The sequence below is a fragment of the Perna viridis genome, chromosome 6 (assembly GCF_037379345.1).
Source record: "Perna viridis isolate PV_CMFRI_1.1 ecotype Kerala chromosome 6, ASM3737934v1, whole genome shotgun sequence".
Lineage (NCBI taxonomy): Eukaryota > Metazoa > Mollusca > Bivalvia > Mytilida > Mytilidae > Perna > Perna viridis.
Genome location: NC_142450.1, coordinates 7,888,348 through 7,908,404, shown reverse-complemented (window position 1 = coordinate 7,908,404; position 20,057 = coordinate 7,888,348). Strand labels below are relative to the sequence as shown.

Below are 20,057 nucleotides of genomic sequence, written 5' to 3'. Positions count from 1 at the left end.
CAAGTATGCAGATTTTTTGCAAAGTTAACAGAACAATCATTGAACTAATTCATGTGTGAATATGGCTCTTGCCATCACAACGAATGAAATATATTTTTAAAAGCTAAATATTTGCGCAGGTTACATGTAAAATAGTTAACCGGGCAACTTTTAAGTGCACAATAAGCAAAGGTTTAATAACCTTAGACCTGGAGTGGGCGTTTTAGTATTTGGTTTTCAGTTCATTCAGATTTCTGTGATTTTTCATGTGATGAGCTTCAAATGCACTATTTTGGCATAAAACCTGTGTTAAAAGCTTACAAAACCCCAAATTTAGGGTTTATAAGTACATATGGGTTGTGATTTTGTATGTTTTAAGTGGAAATTTTCATCTAAAAGATGATTATAGCAAATACAGTGAAATGCATATCTGTACTTAGGTATAAGGAAAGTTCTCCACTAATGAAGAGGAGATAGCCTAGTATGAGAATGCCTCTAAAATTGTTATCAATTGTCCAATTATGATAAATTTGGTATCATTTTACTCGTAAGAAGGTAAGCTTTCAAGAAATAACTAGAAAATTACAATATTTAATATTGCATTTTGCTTAAAGGGAACTGCCTATACCCCTACACATTTAAAAAATTGCTTTACACCTTAGAAACTAGTGTTTTTATGCTATGCTTTGATACAAGGGTTAAAACAATGTAACTTAATGGTATGGACCTATGTTGTTGTTAGCTAATAAGTCCCTAGCAACCAAGTATGCAGATTTTTTGCAAAGTTAACAGAACAATCATTGAACTAATTCATGTGTGAATATGGCTCTTGCCATCACAAAGAATGAAATATATTTTTAAAAGCTAAATATTTGCGCAGGTTACATGTAAAATAGTTAACCAGGCAACTTTTAAGTGCACAATAAGCAAAGGTTTAATAACCTTAGACCTGGAGTGGGCGTTTTAGTATTTGGTTTTCAGTTCATTCAGATTTCTGTGATTTTTCATGTGATGAGCTTCAAATGCACTATTTTGGCATAAAACCTGTGTTAAAAGCTTACAAAACCCCAAATTTAGGGTTTATAAGTACATATGGGTTGTGATTTTGTATGTTTTAAGTGGAAATTTTCATCTAAAAGATGATTATAGCAAATACAGTGAAATGCATATCTGTACTTAGGTATAAGGAAAGTTCTCCACTAATGAAGAGGAGATAGCCTAGTATGAGAATGCCTCTAAAATTGTTATCAATTGTCCAATTATGATAAATTTGGTATCATTTTACTCATAAGAAGGTAAGCTTTCAAGAAATAACTAGAAAATTACAATATTTAATATTGCATTTTGCTTAAAGGGAACTGCCTATACCCCTACACATTTAAAAAATTGCTTTACACCTTAGAAACTAGTGTTTTTATGCTATGCTTTGATACAAGGGTTAAAACAATGTAACTTAATGGTATGGACCTATGTTGTTGTTAGCTAATAAGTCCCTAGCAACCAAGTATGCAGATTTTTTGCAAAGTTAACAGAACAATCATTGAACTAATTCATGTGTGAATATGGCTCTTGCCATCACAACGAATGAAATATATTTTTAAAAGCTAAATATTTGCGCAGGTTACATGTAAAATAGTTAACCAGGCAACTTTTAAGTGCACAATAAGCAAAGGTTTAATAACCTTAGACCTGGAGTGGGCGTTTTAGTATTTGGTTTTCAGTTCATTCAGATTTCTGTGATTTTTCATGTGATGAGCTTCAAATGCACTATTTTGGCATAAAACCTGTGTTAAAAGCTTACAAAACCCCAAATTTAGGGTTTATAAGTACATATGGGTTGTGATTTTGTATGTTTTAAGTGGAAATTTTCATCTAAAAGATGATTATAGCAAATACAGTGAAATGCATATCTGTACTTAGGTATAAGGAAAGTTCTCCACTAATGAAGAGGAGATAGCCTAGTATGAGAATGCCTCTAAAATTGTTATCAATTGTCCAATTATGATAAATTTGGTATCATTTTACTCGTAAGAAGGTAAGCTTTCAAGAAATAACTAGAAAATTACAATATTTAATATTGCATTTTGCTTAAAGGGAACTGCCTATACCCCTACACATTTAAAAAATTGCTTTACACCTTAGAAACTAGTGTTTTTATGCTATGCTTTGATACAAGGGTTAAAACAATGTAACTTAATGGTATGGACCTATGTTGTTGTTAGCTAATAAGTCCCTAGCAACCAAGTATGCAGATTTTTTGCAAAGTTAACAGAACAATCATTGAACTAATTCATGTGTGAATATGGCTCTTGCCATCACAAAGAATGAAATATATTTTTAAAAGCTAAATATTTGCGCAGGTTACATGTAAAATAGTTAACCGGGCAACTTTTAAGTGCACAATAAGCAAAGGTTTAATAACCTTAGACCTGGAGTGGGCGTTTTAGTATTTGGTTTTCAGTTCATTCAGATTTCTGTGATTTTTCATGTGATGAGATTCAAATGCACTATTTTGGCATAAAACCTGTGTTAAAAGCTTACAAAACCCCAAATTTAGGGTTTATAAGTACATATGGGTTGTGATTTTGTATGTTTTAAGTGGAAATTTTCATCTAAAAGATGATTATAGCAAATACAGTGAAATGCATATCTGTACTTAGGTATAAGGAAAGTTCTCCACTAATGAAGAGGAGATAGCCTAGTATGAGAATGCCTCTAAAATTGTTATCAATTGTCCAATTATGATAAATTTGGTATCATTTTACTCATAAGAAGGTAAGCTTTCAAGAAATAACTAGAAAATTACAATATTTAATATTGCATTTTGCTTAAAGGGAACTGCCTATACCCCTACACATTTAAAAAATTGCTTTACACCTTAGAAACTAGTGTTTTTATGCTATGCTTTGATACAAGGGTTAAAACAATGTAACTTAATGGTATGGACCTATGTTGTTGTTAGCTAATAAGTCCCTAGCAACCAAGTATGCAGATTTTTTGCAAAGTTAACAGAACAATCATTGAACTAATTCATGTGTGAATATGGCTCTTGCCATCACAACGAATGAAATATATTTTTAAAAGCTAAATATTTGCGCAGGTTACATGTAAAATAGTTAACCAGGCAACTTTTAAGTGCACAATAAGCAAAGGTTTAATAACCTTAGACCTGGAGTGGGCGTTTTAGTATTTGGTTTTCAGTTCATTCAGATTTCTGTGATTTTTCATGTGATGAGCTTCAAATGCACTATTTTGGCATAAAACCTGTGTTAAAAGCTTACAAAACCCCAAATTTAGGGTTTATAAGTACATATGGGTTGTGATTTTGTATGTTTTAAGTGGAAATTTTCATCTAAAAGATGATTATAGCAAATACAGTGAAATGCATATCTGTACTTAGGTATAAGGAAAGTTCTCCACTAATGAAGAGGAGATAGCCTAGTATGAGAATGCCTCTAAAATTGTTATCAATTGTCCAATTATGATAAATTTGGTATCATTTTACTCGTAAGAAGGTAAGCTTTCAAGAAATAACTAGAAAATTACAATATTTAATATTGCATTTTGCTTAAAGGGAACTGCCTATACCCCTACACATTTAAAAAATTGCTTTACACCTTAGAAACTAGTGTTTTTATGCTATGCTTTGATACAAGGGTTAAAACAATGTAACTTAATGGTATGGACCTATGTTGTTGTTAGCTAATAAGTCCCTAGCAACCAAGTATGCAGATTTTTTGCAAAGTTAACAGAACAATCATTGAACTAATTCATGTGTGAATATGGCTCTTGCCATCACAAAGAATGAAATATATTTTTAAAAGCTAAATATTTGCGCAGGTTACATGTAAAATAGTTAACCGGGCAACTTTTAAGTGCACAATAAGCAAAGGTTTAATAACCTTAGACCTGGAGTGGGCGTTTTAGTATTTGGTTTTCAGTTCATTCAGATTTCTGTGATTTTTCATGTGATGAGCTTCAAATGCACTATTTTGGCATAAAACCTGTGTTAAAAGCTTACAAAACCCCAAATTTAGGGTTTATAAGTACATATGGGTTGTGATTTTGTATGTTTTAAGTGGAAATTTTCATCTAAAAGATGATTATAGCAAATACAGTGAAATGCATATCTGTACTTAGGTATAAGGAAAGTTCTCCACTAATGAAGAGGAGATAGCCTAGTATGAGAATGCCTCTAAATTTGTTATCAATTGTCCAATTATGATAAATTTGGTATCATTTTACTCGTAAGAAGGTAAGCTTTCAAGAAATAACTAGAAAATTACAATATTTAATATTGCATTTTGCTTAAAGGGAACTGCCTATACCCCTACACATTTAAAAAATTGCTTTACACCTTAGAAACTAGTGTTTTTATGCTATGCTTTGATACAAGGGTTAAAACAATGTAACTTAATGGTATGGACCTATGTTGTTGTTAGCTAATAAGTCCCTAGCAACCAAGTATGCAGATTTTTTGCAAAGTTAACAGAACAATCATTGAACTAATTCATGTGTGAATATGGCTCTTGCCATCACAAAGAATGAAATATATTTTTAAAAGCTAAATATTTGCGCAGGTTACATGTAAAATAGTTAACCGGGCAACTTTTAAGTGCACAATAAGCAAAGGTTTAATAACCTTAGACCTGGAGTGGGCGTTTTAGTATTTGGTTTTCAGTTCATTCAGATTTCTGTGATTTTTCATGTGATGAGCTTCAAATGCACTATTTTGGCATAAAACCTGTGTTAAAAGCTTACAAAACCCCAAATTTAGGGTTTATAAGTACATATGGGTTGTGATTTTGTATGTTTTAAGTGGAAATTTTCATCTAAAAGATGATTATAGCAAATACAGTGAAATGCATATCTGTACTTAGGTATAAGGAAAGTTCTCCACTAATGAAGAGGAGATAGCCTAGTATGAGAATGCCTCTAAAATTGTTATCAATTGTCCAATTATGATAAATTTGGTATCATTTTACTCGTAAGAAGGTAAGCTTTCAAGAAATAACTAGAAAATTACAATATTTAATATTGCATTTTGCTTAAGCCAGCACTCCACAGTTTAGTTTAGTTTTGCACTTTTGGCTAGGGATGAAAAATGACATGAATGGAAACTGGTAGTTGCTATAGTGATTAAAAATGAAGAATCTATTGTTGATAAAACATTTTCTGAAAAAAGGGGACTTTTAAAAGTATTTTGCAATGTTTTTTATATATTCAATGTTGAAGGGGCTTTTTTTCAATGACAATTTGACTTCATTGTGAAAGTGAAAGTAAGTCAATTTTTTACCATGCTAAATTTAATAAGTGGATTACAAAGTGAAATAGCTCAAAATCTAACCGGCGATGCCCATATGAGGAAGGGGTTTTTGAAGGGAAAAGTTTGAACAGTTTCAGGGATTGAAATAAAAATTTCAGATATTTTGCGGGAAATTTGATATTTTTAAACCTGATTTTATGAACTTTTTTGCAAATTTTCACATATTTTTGCATGGTTTCTATGGTAACCCTATATGCTGTGGGTAATTTTTTTCCAGAAAATTTTTACTGCATCCTGAAGGCCTTGGCTTGAGCTATTTCTAGACATATAGATTTACAGATGCTTGACAATTTTTTAAAGTGATAAATGTTACAAAGCATCAGATTACAAGACCAAAATCAGGCAGTTCTACAATACTGTGGAGTGCTGGCTTAAAGGGAACTGCCTATACCCCTACACATTTAAAAAATTGCTTTACACCTTAGAAACTAGTGTTTTTATGCTATGCTTTGATACAAGGGTTAAAACAATGTAACTTAATGGTATGGACCTATGTTGTTGTTAGCTAATAAGTCCCTAGCAACCAAGTATGCAGATTTTTTGCAAAGTTAACAGAACAATCATTGAACTAATTCATGTGTGAATATGGCTCTTGCCATCACAAAGAATGAAATATATTTTTAAAAGCTAAATATTTGCGCAGGTTACATGTAAAATAGTTAACCGGGCAACTTTTAAGTGCACAATAAGCAAAGGTTTAATAACCTTAGACCTGGAGTGGGCGTTTTAGTATTTGGTTTTCAGTTCATTCAGATTTCTGTGATTTTTCATGTGATGAGCTTCAAATGCACTATTTTGGCATAAAACCTGTGTTAAAAGCTTACAAAACCCCAAATTTAGGGTTTATAAGTACATATGGGTTGTGATTTTGTATGTTTTAAGTGGAAATTTTCATCTAAAAGATGATTATAGCAAATACAGTGAAATGCATATCTGTACTTAGGTATAAGGAAAGTTCTCCACTAATGAAGAGGAGATAGCCTAGTATGAGAATGCCTCTAAAATTGTTATCAATTGTCCAATTATGATAAATTTGGTATCATTTTACTCGTAAGAAGGTAAGCTTTCAAGAAATAACTAGAAAATTACAATATTTAATATTGCATTTTGCTTAAAGGGAACTGCCTATACCCCTACACATTTAAAAAATTGCTTTACACCTTAGAAACTAGTGTTTTTATGCTATGCTTTGATACAAGGGTTAAAACAATGTAACTTAATGGTATGGACCTATGTTGTTGTTAGCTAATAAGTCCCTAGCAACCAAGTATGCAGATTTTTTGCAAAGTTAACAGAACAATCATTGAACTAATTCATGTGTGAATATGGCTCTTGCCATCACAAAGAATGAAATATATTTTTAAAAGCTAAATATTTGCGCAGGTTACATGTAAAATAGTTAACCGGGCAACTTTTAAGTGCACAATAAGCAAAGGTTTAATAACCTTAGACCTGGAGTGGGCGTTTTAGTATTTGGTTTTCAGTTCATTCAGATTTCTGTGATTTTTCATGTGATGAGCTTCAAATGCACTATTTTGGCATAAAACCTGTGTTAAAAGCTTACAAAACCCCAAATTTAGGGTTTATAAGTACATATGGGTTGTGATTTTGTATGTTTTAAGTGGAAATTTTCATCTAAAAGATGATTATAGCAAATACAGTGAAATGCATATCTGTACTTAGGTATAAGGAAAGTTCTCCACTAATGAAGAGGAGATAGCCTAGTATGAGAATGCCTCTAAAATTGTTATCAATTGTCCAATTATGATAAATTTGGTATCATTTTACTCGTAAGAAGGTAAGCTTTCAAGAAATAACTAGAAAATTACAATATTTAATATTGCATTTTGCTTAAAGGGAACTGCCTATACCCCTACACATTTAAAAAATTGCTTTACACCTTAGAAACTAGTGTTTTTATGCTATGCTTTGATACAAGGGTTAAAACAATGTAACTTAATGGTATGGACCTATGTTGTTGTTAGCTAATAAGTCCCTAGCAACCAAGTATGCAGATTTTTTGCAAAGTTAACAGAACAATCATTGAACTAATTCATGTGTGAATATGGCTCTTGCCATCACAAAGAATGAAATATATTTTTAAAAGCTAAATATTTGCACAGGTTACATGTAAAATAGTTAACCAGGCAACTTTTAAGTGCACAATAAGCAAAGGTTTAATAACCTTAGACCTGGAGTGGGCGTTTTAGTATTTGGTTTTCAGTTCATTCAGATTTCTGTGATTTTTCATGTGATGAGCTTCAAATGCACTATTTTGGCATAAAACCTGTGTTAAAAGCTTACAAAACCCCAAATTTAGGGTTTATAAGTACATATGGGTTGTGATTTTGTATGTTTTAAGTGGAAATTTTCATCTAAAAGATGATTATAGCAAATACAGTGAAATGCATATCTGTACTTAGGTATAAGGAAAGTTCTCCACTAATGAAGAGGAGATAGCCTAGTATGAGAATGCCTCTAAAATTGTTATCAATTGTCCAATTATGATAAATTTGGTATCATTTTACTCGTAAGAAGGTAAGCTTTCAAGAAATAACTAGAAAATTACAATATTTAATATTGCATTTTGCTTAAGCCAGCACTCCACAGTTTAGTTTAGTTTCGCACTTTTGGCTAGGGATGAAAAATGACATGAATGGAAACCGGTAGTTGCTATAGTGATTAAAAATGAAGAATCTATTGTTGATAAAACATTTTCTGAAAAAAGGGGACTTTTAAAAGTATTTTGCAATGTTTTTTATATATTCAATGTTGAAGGGGCTTTTTTTCAATGACAATTTGACTTCATTGTGAAAGTGAAAGTAAGTCAATTTTTTACCATGCTAAATTTAATAAGTGGATTACAAAGTGAAATAGCTCAAAATCTAACCGGCGATGCCCATATGAGGAAGGGGTTTTTGAAGGGAAAAGTTTGAACAGTTTCAGGGATTGAAATAAAAATTTCAGATATTTTGCGGAAAATTTGATATTTTTAAACCTGATTTTATGAACTTTTTTGCAAATTTTCGCATATTTTTGCATGGTTTCTATGGTAACCCTATATGCTGTGGGTAATTTTTTTCCAGAAAATTTTTACTGCATCCTGAAGGCCTTGGCTTGAGCTATTTCTAGACATATAGATTTACAGATGCTTGACAATTTTTTAAAGTGATAAATGTTACAACGCATCAGATTACAAGACCAAAATCAGGCAGTTCTACAATACTGTGGAGTGCTGGCTCTAGCAGAAAAACAACAACTTTCATGATTATATTGAAATGTTTATTAGTAGTAAGCCAGTTTCTCATGTTAAGTTGGATATTCAGCAAGTGGTCTTTACCAGCTGAAAAAGTAGTACCCCAATGCAGGTAACACTTTTAAGATGAATTAGCCAACCTTTGAACCTGTTTTTCATGGTAGCTCTGGTGTTTTGCATTTATGGTTAATCTTTACCAAATTTGGAAATGCATTTTGTTTCGATGAATTTGTAGGATATCAGTTCGATAAAATTATTATCTTGACTATTTATGATGAGCATATCTATATTCAGGTGACCTAAAGCAAGTAATACTCCTGCATAAAGGATAGTTTTCAAGTTACAACACATTTTAAGTATGTGGTTAGGACTTGAAAGTAGTCATTTTATATACATTGCCTCTTATATATAAAAAAAATGAATATTTTTGTATCTTTTGTTTTTCTTTCAAATAAATAGCTAAAATGGGTTGCCATATTACTGTGTGGTTGATTTAAAGACAAAAATGTCACAAAAGTCAACAGCCAATTTTTTAGTGGACATTTTTAGTGGTTTAGACAGATTCTAATGCGGCAAGAAAAATAATGGTGTTTTTTTCATATAAAAACTGAATTCTTTCAAAAAGTATTTAAAGCAGACAATTGTTATTATAATATTTATACCAGTAACCTATTTTCTTGCATCATAGCTATCTGTTTTAAAGAAAAAGTCCATTTCCTGTCATACTGAGGTCCATTTGTATCTGCCTGGGGTACCAAATTGGCTTAAAATCTGTATTTTCTCCATATGAAAAGCTATATTTTTTAAAACTATGATATTGGTATAATTTTTTCTGGATTTATTATAATTGAAATGACCATATCTATAGTTTAAAACAGTTGGTTGTACCAGTACATATACTTTACTTTAAACAAGAGGCTGCCTTGAGTTAAAGACAAAAAAGGAGGTTCGGATATTAATATTTCCATATATGGAACTCACAAGTGGGGATTAAATAATGATTTGGAACTCATAGTACAGCTCATGTATCTACCATGTCAGAATAAACCACAAATTTGCTTAGTTTGACTAATGCAGCAGCTTTTTATCAAAAGTAATATTTTCTGGCTAACATTGAGATATTAGTCTTATTCCTGGAATAGGGTACCTATATAAAAATTTTAATAGAAAACTCATGTTTGTAGCAGGGCAATGATATTCTGAATTTTCAGTATGAAAATGAATACTCTAGCAGAAAAACAACAACTTTTATGATTACATTGAAATGTTTATTAATAATAGGTACCAGTATCGTATTGCATATCCCTGAGCGGGTGTACGTCAAAACATGGATGCTGTAAAAATATAGTGCATTTTCCTTTTGCCTCTGTACAAACTAATGTTTTGTCAAAAGATATGAACAATGACTTATAAAATAGAGCAAACATCACACTGTAACTTTTTTAAAAGAAAATCTAACATAATATCATAAAAATGTTCCACTGAAAAGGTTGGTTTGGTGAGCGCAAAACGAAAGTGAAAGTAGGGAAAATGGGTATTTATAGTTCAAGACTACTTTTCTCTCCGATCTTCGTGGACTCACCCTATTTTCTTTGCGGGAAATTATTTTTTCACATGTCCTTAGAAATGCTACATAACTGAAAGTTTTATTGAATCAATTTGCATATTTTTTTTTTAAATCCTAGAAATATGCACTTCACTATAGAAATCTATGGGAAAATTAATACGATACAGAGACTTAGTAAGCCAGTTTTTCAAGTTAAGTTGGATATTCAGCAAGTGGTCTTTACCAGCTGAAAAAGTAGTACCCCAATGCAGGTAACACTTTTAAGATGAATTAGCCAACCCTTGAACCTGATTTTTTATGGTAGCTCTGGTGTTTTGCATTTATGGTTAATCTTTTCCAAATTTGGAAATGCATTTTGTTTCGATGAATTTGTAGGATATCAGTTCGATAAAATTATTATCTTGACTATTTATGATTAGCATATCTATATTCAAGTAACCTGAAGCAAGTAATACTCCTGCAGAAAGGATAGTTTTCAAGTTACAACACATTTTAAGTATGTGGTTAGGACTTGAAAGTAGTCATTTTCCATACATTGCCTCTTATATATGAAAAATGAATATTTTTTTTAATTTTTTGTTTTTCTTTCAAATAAATAGCTAAAATGGTTTGCCATATAACTGTGTGGTTGATTTAAACACAGATATGTCACAAAAATCAACAGGCAATTTTTTAGTGGACTTTTTTTAGTGGTTCAAATGGACAGATTCTAATGCGGCAAGAAAAATAATGGTGTTTTTTTCATATAAAAACTGAATTCTTTCAAAAAGTATTTAAAGCAGACAATTGTTATTATAATATTTATACCAGTAACCTATTTTCTTGCATCATAGCTATCTGTTTTAAAGAAAAAGTCCTTTTCCTGTCATACTGAGGTCCATTTGTATCTGCCTGGGGTACCAAATTGGCTTAAAATCTGTATTTTCTCCATATGAAAAGCTATATTTTTTAAAACTATGATATTGGTATAATTTTTTCTGGATTTATTATAATTGAAATGACCATATCTATAGTTTAAAACAGTTGGTTGTACCAGTACATATACTTTACTTTAAACAAGAGGCTGCCTTGAGTTAAAGACAAAAAAGGAGGTTCGGATATTAATATTTCCATATATGGAACTCACAAGTGGGGATTAAATAATGATTTGGAACTCATAGTACAGCTCATGTATCTACCATGTCAGAATAAACCACAAATTTGCTTAGTTTGACTAATGCAGCAGCTTTTTATCAAAAGTAATATTTTCTGGCTAACATTGAGATATTAGTCTTATTCCTGGAATAGGGTACCTATATAAAAATTTTAATAGAAAACTCATGTTTGTAGCAGGGCAATGATATTCTGAATTTTCAGTATGAAAATGAATACTCTAGCAGAAAAACAACAACTTTTATGATTACATTGAAATGTTTATTAATAATAGGTACCAGTATTGTATTGCATATCCCTGAGCGGGTGTACGTCAAAACATGGATGCTGTAAAAATATAGTGCATTTTCCTTTTGCCTCTGTACAAACTAATGTTTTGTCAAAAGATATGAACAATGACTTATAAAATAGAGCAAACATCACACTGTAACTTTTTTAAAAGAAAATCTAACATAATATCATAAAAATGTTCCACTGAAAAGGTTGGTTTGGTGAGCGCAAAACGAAAGTGAAAGTAGGGAAAATGGGTATTTATAGTTCAAGACTACTTTTCTCTCCGATCTTCGTGGACTCACCCTATTTTCTTTGCGGGAAATTATTTTTTCACATGTCCTTAGAAATGCTACATAACTGAAAGTTTTATTGAATCAATTTGCATATTTTTTTTTTAAATCCTAGAAATATGCACTTCACTATAGAAATCTATGGGAAAATTAATACGATACAGAGACTTAGTAAGCCAGTTTTTCAAGTTAAGTTGGATATTCAGCAAGTGGTCTTTACCAGCTGAAAAAGTAGTACCCCAATGCAGGTAACACTTTTAAGATGAATTAGCCAACCCTTGAACCTGATTTTTTATGGTAGCTCTGGTGTTTTGCATTTATGGTTAATCTTTTCCAAATTTGGAAATGCATTTTGTTTCGATGAATTTGTAGGATATCAGTTCGATAAAATTATTATCTTGACTATTTATGATTAGCATATCTATATTCAAGTAACCTGAAGCAAGTAATACTCCTGCAGAAAGGATAGTTTTCAAGTTACAACACATTTTAAGTATGTGGTTAGGACTTGAAAGTAGTCATTTTCCATACATTGCCTCTTATATATGAAAAATGAATATTTTTTTAATTTTTTGTTTTTCTTTCAAATAAATAGCTAAAATGGTTTGCCATATAACTGTGTGGTTGATTTAAACACAGATATGTCACAAAAATCAACAGGCAATTTTTTAGTGGACTTTTTTTAGTGGTTCAAATGGACAGATTCTAATGCGGCAAGAAAAATAATGGTGTTTTTTTCATATAAAAACTGAATTCTTTCAAAAAGTATTTAAAGCAGACAATTGTTATTATAATATTTATACCAGTAACCTATTTTCTTGCATCATAGCTATCTGTTTTAAAGAAAAAGTCCTTTTCCTGTCATACTGAGGTCCATTTGTATCTGCCTGGGGTACCAAATTGGCTTAAAATCTGTATTTTCTCCATATGAAAAGCTATATTTTTTAAAACTATGATATTGGTATAATTTTTTCTGGATTTATTATAATTGAAATGACCATATCTATAGTTTAAAACAGTTGGTTGTACCAGTACATATACTTTACTTTAAACAAGAGGCTGCCTTGAGTTAAAGACAAAAAAGGAGGTTCGGATATTAATATTTCCATATATGGAACTCACAAGTGGGGATTAAATAATGATTTGGAACTCATAGTACAGCTCATGTATCTACCATGTCAGAATAAACCACAAATTTGCTTAGTTTGACTAATGCAGCAGCTTTTTATCAAAAGTAATATTTTCTGGCTAACATTGAGATATTAGTCTTATTCCTGGAATAGGGTACCTATATAAAAATTTTAATAGAAAACTCATGTTTGTAGCAGGGCAATGATATTCTGAATTTTCAGTATGAAAATGAATACTCTAGCAGAAAAACAACAACTTTTATGATTACATTGAAATGTTTATTAATAATAGGTACCAGTATTGTATTGCATATCCCTGAGCGGGTGTACGTCAAAACATGGATTCTGTAAAAATATAGTGCATTTTCCTTTTGCCTCTGTACAAACTAATGTTTTGTCAAAAGATATGAACAATGACTTATAAAATAGAGCAAACATCACACTGTAACTTTTTTAAAAGAAAATCTAACATAATATCATAAAAATGTTCCACTGAAAAGGTTGGTTTGGTGAGCGCAAAACGAAAGTGAAAGTAGGGAAAATGGGTATTTATAGTTCAAGACTACTTTTCTCTCCGATCTTCGTGGACTCACCCTATTTTCTTTGCGGGAAATTATTTTTTCACATGTCCTTAGAAATGCTACATAACTGAAAGTTTTATTGAATCAATTTGCATATTTTTTTTTTAAATCCTAGAAATATGCACTTCACTATAGAAATCTATGGGAAAATTAATACGATACAGAGACTTAGTAAGCCAGTTTTTCAAGTTAAGTTGGATATTCAGCAAGTGGTCTTTACCAGCTGAAAAAGTAGTACCCCAATGCAGGTAACACTTTTAAGATGAATTAGCCAACCCTTGAACCTGATTTTTTATGGTAGCTCTGGTGTTTTGCATTTATGGTTAATCTTTTCCAAATTTGGAAATGCATTTTGTTTCGATGAATTTGTAGGATATCAGTTCGATAAAATTATTATCTTGACTATTTATGATTAGCATATCTATATTCAAGTAACCTGAAGCAAGTAATACTCCTGCAGAAAGGATAGTTTTCAAGTTACAACACATTTTAAGTATGTGGTTAGGACTTGAAAGTAGTCATTTTCCATACATTGCCTCTTATATATGAAAAATGAATATTTTTTTAATTTTTTGTTTTTCTTTCAAATAAATAGCTAAAATGGTTTGCCATATAACTGTGTGGTTGATTTAAACACAGATATGTCACAAAAATCAACAGGCAATTTTTTAGTGGACTTTTTTTAGTGGTTCAAATGGACAGATTCTAATGCGGCAAGAAAAATAATGGTGTTTTTTTCATATAAAAACTGAATTCTTTCAAAAAGTATTTAAAGCAGACAATTGTTATTATAATATTTATACCAGTAACCTATTTTCTTGCATCATAGCTATCTGTTTTAAAGAAAAAGTCCTTTTCCTGTCATACTGAGGTCCATTTGTATCTGCCTGGGGTACCAAATTGGCTTAAAATCTGTATTTTCTCCATATGAAAAGCTATATTTTTTAAAACTATGATATTGGTATAATTTTTTCTGGATTTATTATAATTGAAATGACCATATCTATAGTTTAAAACAGTTGGTTGTACCAGTACATATACTTTACTTTAAACAAGAGGCTCCCTTGAGTTAAAGACAAAAAAGGAGGTTCGGATATTAATATTTCCATATATGGAACTCACAAGTGGGGATTAAATAATGATTTGGAACTCATAGTACAGCTCATGTATCTACCATGTCAGAATAAACCACAAATTTGCTTAGTTTGACTAATGCAGCAGCTTTTTATCAAAAGTAATATTTTCTGGCTAACATTGAGATATTAGTCTTATTCCTGGAATAGGGTACCTATATAAAAATTTTAATAGAAAACTCATGTTTGTAGCAGGGCAATGATATTCTGAATTTTCAGTATGAAAATGAATACTCTAGCAGAAAAACAACAACTTTTATGATTACATTGAAATGTTTATTAATAATAGGTACCAGTATTGTATTGCATATCCCTGAGCGGGTGTACGTCAAAACATGGATTCTGTAAAAATATAGTGCATTTTCCTTTTGCCTCTGTACAAACTAATGTTTTGTCAAAAGATATGAACAATGACTTATAAAATAGAGCAAACATCACACTGTAACTTTTTTAAAAGAAAATCTAACATAATATCATAAAAATGTTCCACTGAAAAGGTTGGTTTGGTGAGCGCAAAACGAAAGTGAAAGTAGGGAAAATGGGTATTTATAGTTCAAGACTACTTTTCTCTCCGATCTTCGTGGACTCACCCTATTTTCTTTGCGGGAAATTATTTTTTCACATGTCCTTAGAAATGCTACATAACTGAAAGTTTTATTGAATCAATTTGCATATTTTTTTTTTAAATCCTAGAAATATGCACTTCACTATAGAAATCTATGGGAAAATTAATACGATACAGAGACTTAGTAAGCCAGTTTTTCAAGTTAAGTTGGATATTCAGCAAGTGGTCTTTACCAGCTGAAAAAGTAGTACCCCAATGCAGGTAACACTTTTAAGATGAATTAGCCAACCCTTGAACCTGATTTTTTATGGTAGCTCTGGTGTTTTGCATTTATGGTTAATCTTTTCCAAATTTGGAAATGCATTTTGTTTCGATGAATTTGTAGGATATCAGTTCGATAAAATTATTATCTTGACTATTTATGATGAGCATATCTATATTCAAGTAACCTGAAGCAAGTAATACTCCTGCAGAAAGGATAGTTTTCAAGTTACAACACATTTTAAGTATGTGGTTAGGACTTGAAAGTAGTCATTTTCCATACATTGCCTCTTATATATGAAAAATGAATATTTTTTTAATTTTTTGTTTTTCTTTCAAATAAATAGCTAAAATGGTTTGCCATATAACTGTGTGGTTGATTTAAACACAGATATGTCACAAAAATCAACAGGCAATTTTTTAGTGGACTTTTTTTAGTGGTTCAAATGGACAGATTCTAATGCGGCAAGAAAAATAATGGTGTTTTTTTCATATAAAAACTGAATTCTTTCAAAAAGTATTTAAAGCAGACAATTGTTATTATAATATTTATACCAGTAACCTATTTTCTTGCATCATAGCTATCTGTTTTAAAGAAAAAGTCCTTTTCCTGTCATACTGAGGTCCATTTGTATCTGCCTGGGGTACCAAATTGGCTTAAAATCTGTATTTTCTCCATATGAAAAGCTATATTTTTTAAAACTATGATATTGGTATAATTTTTTCTGGATTTATTATAATTGAAATGACCATATCTATAGTTTAAAACAGTTGGTTGTACCAGTACATATACTTTACTTTAAACAAGAGGCTCCCTTGAGTTAAAGACAAAAAAGGAGGTTCGGATATTAATATTTCCATATATGGAACTCACAAGTGGGGATTAAATAATGATTTGGAACTCATAGTACAGCTCATGTATCTACCATGTCAGAATAAACCACAAATTTGCTTAGTTTGACTAATGCAGCAGCTTTTTATCAAAAGTAATATTTTCTGGCTAACATTGAGATATTAGTCTTATTCCTGGAATAGGGTACCTATATAAAAATTTTAATAGAAAACTCATGTTTGTAGCAGGGCAATGATATTCTGAATTTTCAGTATGAAAATGAATACTCTAGCAGAAAAACAACAACTTTTATGATTATATTGAAATGTTTATTAGCAATAGGTACCAGTATCGTATTGCATATCCCTGAGCGGGTGTACGTCAAAACATGGATGCTGTAAAAATATAGTGCATTTTCTTTTTGCCTCTGTACAAACTAATGTTTTGTCAAAAGATATGAACAATGACTTATAAAATAGAGCAAACATCACACTGTAACTTTTTTAAAAGAAAATCTAACATAATATCATAAAAATGTTCCACTGAAAAGGTTGGTTTGGTGAGTGCAAAACGAAAGTGAATGTAGGGAAAATGGGTATTTATAGTTCAAGACTACTTTTCTCTCTGATCTTCGTGGACTCATCCTATTTTCTTTGCGGGAAATTATTTTTTCACATGTCCTTAGAAATGCTACATAACTGAAAGTTTTATTGAATCAATTTGCATATTTTTTTTTTAAATCCTAGAAATATGCACTTCACTATAGAAATCTATGGGAAAATTAATACGATACAGAGACTTAGTAAGCCAGTTTTTCAAGTTAAGTTGGATATTCAGCAAGTGGTCTTTACCAGCTGAAAAAGTAGTACCCCAATGCAGGTAACACTTTTAAGATGAATTAGCCAACCCTTGAACCTGATTTTTTATGGTAGCTCTGGTGTTTTGCATTTATGGTTAATCTTTTCCAAATTTGGAAATGCATTTTGTTTCGATGAATTTGTAGGATATCAGTTCGATAAAATTATTATCTTGACTATTTATGATGAGCATATCTATATTCAAGTAACCTGAAGCAAGTAATACTCCTGCAGAAAGGATAGTTTTCAAGTTACAACACATTTTAAGTATGTGGTTAGGACTTGAAAGTAGTCATTTTCCATACATTGCCTCTTATATATGAAAAATGAATATTTTTTTAATTTTTTGTTTTTCTTTCAAATAAATAGCTAAAATGGTTTGCCATATAACTGTGTGGTTGATTTAAACACAGATATGTCACAAAAATCAACAGGCAATTTTTTAGTGGACTTTTTTTAGTGGTTCAAATGGACAGATTCTAATGCGGCAAGAAAAATAATGGTGTTTTTTTCATATAAAAACTGAATTCTTTCAAAAAGTATTTAAAGCAGACAATTGTTATTATAATATTTATACCAGTAACCTATTTTCTTGCATCATAGCTATCTGTTTTAAAGAAAAAGTCCTTTTCCTGTCATACTGAGGTCCATTTGTATCTGCCTGGGGTACCAAATTGGCTTAAAATCTGTATTTTCTCCATATGAAAAGCTATATTTTTTAAAACTATGATATTGGTATAATTTTTTCTGGATTTATTATAATTGAAATGACCATATCTATAGTTTAAAACAGTTGGTTGTACCAGTACATATACTTTACTTTAAACAAGAGGCTGCCTTGAGTTAAAGACAAAAAAGGAGGTTCGGATATTAATATTTCCATATATGGAACTCACAAGTGGGGATTAAATAATGATTTGGAACTCATAGTACAGCTCATGTATCTACCATGTCAGAATAAACCACAAATTTGCTTAGTTTGACTAATGCAGCAGCTTTTTATCAAAAGTAATATTTTCTGGCTAACATTGAGATATTAGTCTTATTCCTGGAATAGGGTACCTATATAAAAATCTTAATAGAAAACTCATGTTTGTAGCAGGGCAATGATATTCTGAATTTTCAGTATGAAAATGAATACTCTAGCAGAAAAACAACAACTTTTATGATTACATTGAAATGTTTATTAATAATAGGTACCAGTATCGTATTGCATATCCCTGAGCGGGTGTACGTCAAAACATGGATGCTGTAAAAATATAGTGCATTTTCCTTTTGCCTCTGTACAAACTAATGTTTTGTCAAAAGATATGAACAATGACTTATAAAATAGAGCAAACATCACACTGTAACTTTTTTAAAAGAAAATCTAACATAATATCATAAAAATGTTCCACTGAAAAGGTTGGTTTGGTGAGTGCAAAACGAAAGTGAAAGTAGGGAAAATGGGTATTTATAGTTCAAGACTACTTTTCTCTCCGATCTTCATGGACTCACCCTATTTTCTTTGCGGGAAATTATTTTTTCACATGTCTTTAGAAATGCTACATAAGTGAAAGTTTTATTGAATCAATTTGCATATTTTTTTTTAATCCTAGAAATATGCACTTTACTATAGAAATCTATGGGAAAATTAATACGATACTGAAGGTACGAGAACACAATTAATTCCCCTTGGTTTTCGTTGTATACGAATATAGTTCCAACTTTGGTAGTAGGTACCTTCCACATTTTTTCATATTTTTACTGAAAACTTATTTGCTGAAGTTTTGCCTCTAATTGGTAGAAAATAGGTTAAAATTACATGGGATTTTTTTTCATTAATCAATTCTGACTAAAACTTGTGATTTGGTTCAGTGGAAGAAGGTTAAAATTTAGGACTTTTAACTCAGTTCATTTGTCATGTTTACCCTATCTCCGAATTATATGTATTAATTTCAGAAAATGATGGTAAAATGTTCTACAATTTATATGTAAAATCCTGTTTGTGCATATCTTTAGGCCAGAGAAGTTTTATTGAGTTTGCGCCAGTGGAATTTTTTTAATCTGCTCAAATGTGTATATTGAAATGCACTTGAAAATTAATTGCGGTCTTGTGCCTAATAAGGGGGTTGCCAGGGTATCAGAAATTGTATTTGCTAGTATCTGCTGGGGGTAATTTGGTGTTTATTTTCAAGAATTCAGTAAATCTACATGAAATAATAAGATTTTGGCCCTTTATTCTCTATTTTCTGAAATTAAAATAAAAAATATGGTTTCTATGGGATTTTCCATTGAAATTGCACTTTTGCTAAGGTGCTAGGTATGAAATATAGACCAGTGGGGAAAATATTGTACAGCTTTGAGTTTTTCTCCTCTAACTATACACTAGGAACATCAAATCAACAAAAAACATACTTTATGAACAAGGTTTAGGCAGAAATCTGACAATTTAGTGTAATTTTTATGAACCCAGTCAATGAAATATGGCAAAATCAGGGGTTTTCACAGCCTTGTCTTAGGATCTATAAAATCACAGATATGTGTTTTATTGGTCTGAATCTTTTGTATTTGCTAGTAAATAATATAAATAATGTGAAAAAAAACCTAATATATTCATTCCATTGATATTCATGCTTCTAATGTAAGTCACTACATGTATATACATGTATATACCTTGTGATGTCTCAAAAACACCTAATTTTAGAGTTCCACATACACTATAAGGTTTCAAAAATGATTTTTTTTGTAGAAAAACTGGAAAAATACAGCTGACTGTCTGCTTATGTACCTGATAAGCTTAGAACCTTACATTATCTTACATTTGTTTCAGATTTTTCATCATTCAAAACCCAAATAAAGGCTAACTTTTAATA

The 20,057-nt window shown here is 30.8% G+C and overlaps 1 long non-coding RNA gene across 3 annotated transcripts in view; it reads left to right on the top strand.

The window, feature by feature from the left end:
- Positions 1-20,057, top strand: part of LOC148613511 (uncharacterized) — a 309,255-nt gene that overhangs the window by 161,466 nt on the left and 127,732 nt on the right. The window contains exon 1 of one of the 3 annotated variants that reach the window (XR_015923364.1): positions 17,128-17,224. The exons of 1 other annotated variant lie outside the window; for it this stretch is intronic. This is a non-coding gene — a long non-coding RNA (uncharacterized LOC148613511). Of the gene's footprint in view, positions 1-17,127; positions 17,225-20,057 lie in introns of those variants that run through there. One more of the 3 variants, XR_015923365.1, reaches the window with a different exon arrangement.